The sequence below is a fragment of the Bombina bombina genome, chromosome 7 (genome assembly GCF_027579735.1).
Source record: "Bombina bombina isolate aBomBom1 chromosome 7, aBomBom1.pri, whole genome shotgun sequence".
Lineage (NCBI taxonomy): Eukaryota > Metazoa > Chordata > Amphibia > Anura > Bombinatoridae > Bombina > Bombina bombina.
Genome location: NC_069505.1, coordinates 297424421 through 297433213, shown reverse-complemented (window position 1 = coordinate 297433213; position 8793 = coordinate 297424421). Strand labels below are relative to the sequence as shown.

The 8793-nt window shown below is 37.8% G+C and overlaps 1 long non-coding RNA gene across 1 annotated transcript; it reads left to right on the top strand.

Annotated features, from left to right (window-relative positions):
* Positions 1–3101: 3101 nt before the first annotated feature.
* On the top strand, positions 3102–7760 carry LOC128635872 (uncharacterized). Its single transcript, XR_008398605.1, has 2 exons — positions 3102–3587; positions 6546–7760. It is a non-coding gene; the product is annotated as an uncharacterized LOC128635872 (long non-coding RNA).
* Positions 7761–8793: the final 1033 nt, after the last annotated feature.

Below are 8793 nucleotides of genomic sequence, written 5' to 3'. Positions count from 1 at the left end.
CCGTATTCTCCGATCGGCGGACCTAAATGTTTGTTCTTCTGGCACCATTTATACCCTGATGTTTCTCCTACTGTTCCTTGTCAGATTGACTGGGATATGAAGGTAGTGGGGAAGGTATTTAAGCCTTTGGCTGGGATGTCTTTGCCTCCTTCTGGTGGCCAGGTTCTGAATTCCCATAAGTAAGGAATTAAGCTGTGGAATCTCCTCATACAAAAGGAAAGGAAATTATCTGGTAAGCATAATTTGTTTTTAACTATAAATTGATCAAACAGAGTGGGTCACACTCTTCTCTGCTTGTGTCTTAGATTTGTTTTTTGTGTTCTAAACTGCAAATAGTCAATATTTATTTAAAACTGATATCACCGTTCTGATTACAGTAACTGTTATCATTCTAAGGGTATTGTGTATACAAAAGTATTAAAATATAAAACTACATTCATGTTGCATATATAAACAGTATTATATGTAAATATTGCCTAAATTGCATAAGATATTGTTGTTTACACTTGGTCCCATCCCTTCTCCAAGATGTCATGTTTTACAGATGCAAATATTCCGAAATCCAAGCTATTCCGAAATCCAAACCATTTCCAGTCCCATTGCCATTGGGATATGCACACACACACTTGGCAGCAATCCAACCCACCATACAGGGGTATATGTTCTGATTGGTTGGGAGAAAAATTATCTTGTAAACAGTTTCTCAGTATGAGAAGGAATGGAGTTGTTTATTGTCTAAGCTGTGAAGTGACATCAGATCACTTTGTGCAAAAAGAAAATGGCACTTCGATTATTTTATGTGACTTAAAATAAGCTCCTTTTACATCATTTGTAGTTCAAAGTTTTGTGTAATGGTAAAAAAAAAATGATTTTTACAAGGAGCAAGTTTTAATAACTTAGTTTAAATCTTGCATATGTACTAAGCTCACCACTAAAGTTTTATAATAATTTTAAAATGATATGTATTTGATTGAATCTGACTTTTAAATAAAACTGTCTACACTTTTTTTTTTTTATATATTTTATAAATTTAATGTAGCTCAAATCAGCCCATTCCAATTAAAACCACTGTTAGCATATGCATGTATACCTATTTGAAAATAAAAGCTAAATAAACTGTTTATAAAGACTTCACACAAGTAGTTATGAATGATTAAATAATTGATACTGAGAATCGATCACAATACTTTAGAAAAACGTAACGCGTTTTATCTTCAAAGTATCCCATAGACTTTAAAGGGACATGAAACCCAATTTTTTTCTTTCACGATTTAAAACGAGCATGCAATTTTAAACAACTTTCTAATTTACTTTGTTCTTTTGATATTCTTTGCTGAAAAGCATATCTAGATAGGCTCAGTAGCTGCTGATTGATGGCTGCACATAGATGCCTCGTGTGATTGGTTCGCCCATGTGCATTACTTTTTCATCAATAAAATATATCAAAAGAATGAAGTAAATTAGATAATAGAAGTAAATTGGAATATTGTTGAAAATTGTATTCTCTATCTCAATCATGAAAGAAAAATTATGGGTTAAATGTCCCTTTAATGGTGGGGGGGTTTTCTGACCAAAATCATTATAGTATGTTTATTTTGTGATCGACTCTATTGTGTTTTTTAAAGAGAGATCTGTGACTAAATATTTTGTATAATATAGTGGAATCAATGTTGCTTTTTAAATACTGATTATTTTGTTTGTTTTTTAATGGCTGCATTAGTTTGGGTTTTTAAGTTTAATAACATTTTCTATCGCAATGACAATTTCTTCTTGTGTGAATTACAAATTTGTCGTAATCTCATTGTCTATAGGTTCTCTGCAATACTCATATGTAGTTAAAGTGACAGTATACTGTAAAATCGTTTTTCCCTTAATGTATTTTTAATGACTTGTTATACCAGCTGCCAAATATAAAATTGTATGAGAAATTGCATTTTCTGGTTTATTTGTGTATATGAATTAGCTGGTTTTGTGCTTGTTTTTATTTTTTATTAATTTAAAAAAAAAAAAGTACAAAAGGAAACGGCAAAATACAGAAGATCTACGGTACATAGAACGTTGTTCACAAAAGTTTCACGAGAGACAGGTTGATAATATAGAGAGGCTCCTCGATATGATAAATTAGCTGGTTTTGTGCTTTTAAACCACAACCTATTAAAATGGGTTGAGCTTGCAGGTAATATCAGATCTCATTATGTTGTCACTGTGTGTACACAGACTTGCTTCGTTATCTTATATCAAATCCCAATACTCATTACTTAACTTTTCTACAACCCACTGGGAGTGTAATTTCTTCTGCTGTCTGTGTTAACATAGGCTTGTCAGTAGCCTAGACTTAAATGAACACTGAACCCAATTTTTTTTCTTTTGTGATTCAGATAGAGCATGCAATTTTAAGCAACTTTCTAATTTACTCCTATTATCAAATTTTCTTCATTCTCTTGCTAACTTTATTTAAAATGCAAGAATGTAAGTTTAAATGTCAGCCCATTTTTGGTGAACAACCTGGGTTGTTCTTGCTGATTGGTGGATAAATTCATGCACCAATTAAACAGTGCTTTCCAGAATACTAAACCAAAAAAAATGCTTAGATGACTTATTTTTTAAATAAAGATAGCAAGAGAACAAAGACAAATTGATAATAGGAGTAAATTAGAAAGTTGCTTAAAATTGCATGCTCTATCCGAATCACAAAAGAAAAAATTTGGGTTCAGTGTCCCTTTAAAGGGACATTTAACACCAGAATTTTTGTTTATAAAGATAGATAATCCCTTTATTACCCATTCCCCAGTTTTGCATAGCCAACACAGTTATAATACACGTTTTACCTCTGTAATTAACTTGTATCTATGCCTCTGCAAACTGCCCCTTATTTCAGTTCTTTTGACAACTTGCAATCATTGCTCGCTCCTAGATAACTTCACGTGCGTGAGCTCAATATTATCTATATGAAACACATGAACTAACAGTGGTGAAAAACTGTCAAAATGCTTTCAGGTTAGAGGCGGCCTTCAAGGTCTAAGAAATTAGCATATGAACCTCCTAGGTTTAGCTTTCAACTAAGAATACCAAAAGAACAAAGCAAAATTGGTGGTAAAAGTACATTGGAAAGTTGTTTAAAATGACATGTCCTATTTAAATCATGAAACTTTATTTTGGACTTGACTGTCCCTTAAAGTATAGAAACTTTCTGTATAGGTTGGGATACCACAGGCTAAATCAGTTATTTCAAATGCCAAAATAAGGGTAAAAGCTACTTGTAAACAATTTAATATACTCCAGCAGGTAAAATGGATCATTTGGAACAATGTAAAGGGAAGAAAAAAATGTGGATAAACTGTCCATTTAAATGTCTATTTCCCAAACTAGGTGAGCCCTGTTTGTAAGGATAAAAATACAATAACATATTATCTTTATTTGTAATGCAGCAACAGGCAAACTAAGAAGAGTTAAAGGGACATACTTATGTGCTAAATCACTTGAAAAGTGATGCAGCATAACTGTTAAAATCTGACAGGAAAATATCACCTGAGCATCTCTATGTACAAAGAAGATATTTTACCTCATAATGTATTCAGCTCACCAGAGTAAGTCCTGTGTAAAAAGTTATCTTTCAGTTACTGCCCAGTTGCATGTTTGTCATGAACTGTTTTACTGTGATCTCATAAGATTTTATAGTAAACTTTCTTAAATTGAATAGGGAAATAACATGAGTGTGCATGAGGCACGCTCCTTTGCATGTCCCAGGACAGGCATACTGTTTGGCTGCTTGAAGTCCTTTTCAATGGGGTGTGAATACTTGGGACATTTTGAGGTATTTCAGCTGAGATGTTCATCTGATATTTTCTTGTCCGCTTTTTACAGCTATGCTGCATCATTTTCAAGTGTTTCAACATTTGGGTATCATGTCCCTTTAAATCACCCTACTCCCTAGAAATATTGCAGTCTAGGGTGGTACGTGCAAGTAAAAGGTAGTGGGGCTATAACAATTTGCAGTTGACTAGATGCGTGCATTTGGCAGCTGCCAACAGCGGAAGAAGGTGGAGACTTGCAGCCTTCAGCTCTTTTCTGGGCCGTATTTATACTTACGAAACTACAACACACTAAGATCTGGAATTACACAAATCTTAGTGTGTTGCGCTTTCACAATAAGAAATCTAGCTCTGAAAAGAGACAAATGACTCGAATGGTTGCCTTCTTCCACATATGGCAGCTAACTGCACACACGTCTCATTTTGATCAAATAAAAAATATCATAAGGCCTAACTAAAGCATTGACAACGTTAATAATCGGGTACGTTTTTCTGTTAATAAATCAGAGCTTAGGAATTCACATGGAATCAAAACTCCACATCCTCTCATGGTCACTTCTATTACAAACCCTTGCACACGAGTTAATGTCAAAGATCAAAGGAAAGCTTAAATGAAAGGAAATATTTAATCATGAAATAACTTGTTCTCTTAGCTTCATCCTGAAAACGTTCAAATTGTGACTTGTTTCTCTTTTTACACAAAGGAGGCTTTGAGATAATTAAATAGGCCATGTTTTAGGGTGCGTCTCTTAAAAAGTAAAAAAATATTTGTCTGCAGCTCCAGATGCACTAAAAAAGACCAAATGATTCCTAGTTGTATATAAATACTGTATATATATTTTACTATGGACACAGGTGTTTGTAGTGAGTATGTGATTTATTGTGTGATACACTATATATAGATTTGTTTTGCCACTGTATTTTCATTCTGAAGAAGGGGTCTGTGTGAACCCCGAAACGTCAATAAATAATTTATTATTTGAGTGCTTTCTTTTACAGTGAGATGTATGTGTATATATATATATATATATATATATATATATATATATATATACATATACATACACACACACACACACACATACAGGTATACCCTGCTCATACAGCGGTTTAGGGACCAGAGCCGCGCTTTTTTTGTTTATAGCTGTAAAGTGAAAACCACCTTAAATTGAAACAAGGCAGTTTTAGCTTTTTTTCACTTGCTTGTGTGTTTAAAGACTTAAAAAATTAAAATGTTTGAACTAACAAATATTATGGGGGCAATAGTGCTACATTTAGCACTAGCACAGTATTCAATTAGTATTCAATAAATACTGTATTTGTAAAATAGTGACAATTACTGTAGTAAAATTTGCCAGTCTATAGCACTGAGACACAGATTGCATTGTAATGCTGTAAACAGAGTGAACTAAGCATAACAAAATGGTGCCAGTCACTTTTGTTGCAATCTCACAAAGAATATCAGCTCCACAAAGCACTGTATTAGCGAAGCGCTGTAAAGTGAGGTATACCTGTATGTTTTTATGATTGTACTTAAAGGACCAGTCAACACAGTAGATTTGCATAATCAACAAATGCAAGATAACAAGACAATGCAATAGCACTTAGTCTGAACTTCAAATGAGTAGTGGATTTTTTTTCTGACAATTTTAAAAGTTATTTATTTTTCCACTCCCCCTGTACAATGTGACAGCCATCAGCCAATCACAAATGCATACACGTACCATGTGACAGCCATCAGCCATTCACAAATGCATACACACTTATTTTTGCACATGCTCAGTAGGAGCTGGTGACTCAAAATGTTTAAATATAAAAAGACTGTGCACAATTTGTTAATAGAAGTAAATTGGAAAGTTGTTTAAAATGGCGTGCTCTATCTGAATAATAAATGTTTAATTTTGATTGAGTGTCCCTTTAAAGGGATATGATACTCAAATGTTGAAACACTTGAAAGTGATGCAGCATCGCTGTAAAAAGCTGACAAGAAAACAACAACTGACCATTTCTATGTAAACAAGGGAGATATTTTACAAAAGTATTTCCACCCCATTGTAAAGGACTTTAAGCAGCAAATCAGTATGTCTGTCCCAGGACTTGCAATATTACAGTCTGAAAGTGTCTTGTATTAATTTAATACGTTTGAAAAGTGCTACACTACGACAATAGAATGTTTGCCACAGAGAAACAGAATTTGCCTGACAATTGAGATCAGATGTCTGTGTGGGCAGCCAGTGTGCTGTGTATATTTGAAAACAGCGGGGGGAGCTCTTTCTATAGAAGAAATCTGTCTCTAAACTTCCTGATCAGTTGGCTGTTATGAAATGTAATAACTGTCACAAGACTATGAAGTCATTGGGGAAATAGCAGAGGGGGTGGGGTGTCACCTTTTCATGCTTAACACCTGAGGAGACTTAAAGGAACAGTCACCTTTTTTGTGTTTAAGCCTGTAACTGTAGGGTTACTGTTTACTATTTTAAATCTTACTTACTAGATGTAGGGATTTTATTTTTATAACCTGCAGTGTTATTTCTTTAGCTATTACAGTGTCTCTCTGCTGCCTTATGCACTGACCAGTTTCATACTAGAATGTCTGATAATGGAGTTCATAGTTATAGATATGATATAGATAATAATAATAAAACCCATGCTGTGGATATACATTGCCAATGCTCATATAAGTCTGTGTCATGCAAAATACTAAATCTGCACCCTGGTTATTTTTTATTGTAGGCAACAGATTCTGTTAATACAAAATGTCTGAATAAGAGCACAAAGAAATTGCCTGGCCACGTCAACAGCCAGCACATTTCAGCACTCCTGCATTCTTTTCTATTTAAGGATGACACTGCAGAAGTTTTTGCTCCCACAGCTGTGAAGAGATGGATTCTTTAGAGGCACAAGAAGCTGCTACCCATCCCCCCCCCCAGCCTAATGCCTTAACCTCTTCACTACCATAACAGCCTGGTGTGTACAAGTGACCTGAGAACTATTAGTCACTTATTTTATATACAGTTATTAATCAATGCATTGTGAACGATCTGCATAGAAAATACATGTTTTACGCGTATTTCAAACTTTATTTTTTTAGCAGATTTTTCATTATTCTGCAGTCCAAAGACACACCCTTTAAAAAGCCTCTTGAATGTTTTTTTATTATCTCTTTTGCTATGGCCAATTAGTGACAGATACAAACGAACTCCTGCACGTATCAAGCAATTACAGTGAAGCATGTAGAAGGGTCAGGGTTCTAATTACACCGAATGAACTCCAGAAGTGGCAGTGGGCAAACTACAGTTTTCAAATTTAAAGGGGCATTTTCACGGATACCGGGCTGCAGGGGTTTAACCCCTACCACCTACCCCCTCTTGTTTCTCAGCGGTTTTGGGCTCCTCAGAGCAACCGCGATCTCCCCAAGCTTTGGTTTACCTTGTTTTGTCTGTAAACTGGATCTTGGAAGAAGCTGGCCTCTGACCGACTTATGTCCCTCTGGCTGGCCGAACTCCTGGAACTGACGGTCTGCCGCATCAGCTGGGATCCCCGGTCCAGCGGCCCTTTGTCCCAGAGCTCCGCTCTTTTGGGGATTGGAAGCCCTTAGGAAGGTCAAGAGTTGGTGGAATTGCCAGAGGGGAGCTGCTTTGGGAACTTAGGGTTTTGGACACACCTACCTTCCCAATTTTTACCAGGCTGTAACTCTGGTCCCCAGTAACGAATAATGCCGCTTTTTGGACTGTGACATCTGGGGACAGAGAGCTTTCAAATGACACATTGGAAACCACCACCCCTGTATCCTGGGTCTCTGTGACTTTTATGGCAGATGCCAGCCTGTCTGGAGGGGCGGGAATGGCGAGAGATATGAAGGTCAGATAAGGCTTGTTATCAAGATCAGTTTCTGTATAAATGTTGTGTGTTTTCCCTAATAAAAGTCAGTTCTTATTTTCACCTGAATGCTAGTCTGTCTAGTTATTTGGGTGGGAATTGCTGAAATCACTTGATCTCTGCTACATAGCAGCCTGTTCCAGGTATCGGAAGGATCCTTTGGCGGAGCTACCCAGTTGGGGTAGCAAGGAATCCGTCACAGTGGTGGCAGCGGTGGAATGCTTCCTTCTACCTGGAACGTCCAAACCACCACCTGAAGACTTTGCCGGATGGAGCAATATAGTACGCTCTGGAAAGAGGAATTGAAAACCTTGCTGAAGGCTAGAGAAAAGATGGCTGGCAACAAGTCAAAGGCGACCATCATAGCATAATTGATGGAGGATGATCGGACTAGCAACCCCACTAAAGTGGGGGACGGCCCAGTACAGCCTCCACTCCGGAGACTACAGTGTCTGACCTCCAGCGGCAGATCCAGTGGCGACTGGCTCTCTATGGACCTATTTCCCCAGTGGAGATCATTACTCGGGTAGTGACTGAAGTCACCAAGGTACACATGCTGGAGCTTCAGAAGTCTATGGGGGGGGGGGTCGTGCCGGATCCCCTGGACCCCCCTTCCTGGCCCAGGAAACTACCTCACAGGGCTTTCCGAGTCTTTCAAGATGATGAGAGCGAGGATATCGATCGCTACCTTCAACTGTTCGAGACCCAGTGCTGGTTGCAGGGGGTCACCGATGCCGATAGGGTTACTATCCTGATTGGTAAACTGTCTGGTAGGGCCCTGGAGGCTTTCCACACTGTCCCCTCTGGAGATCAAAACAACTATGACCGGGTGAAGAAGCGCATCCTTGCCCGGTATGGACTCACGACGGAGGCTTACCGGCTAAAATTCATGGAGCTACAAAGGCAAGAGGGGCAGCCTTATACGGAGTTTGCCCACCACTTAGCTTGGTCCTTGGACTCATGGGTTACTGAGTGCCACATCACCACCCTAGACGAAGCTGTCCAGCTCATCCTCCTGGAGCAGTTCTACAACCGCACTCCGGCAAAGACAAGAGACTGGGTGAAAGACAAGGGGGCCAGAACAGCTGACCAAGCCACCGCC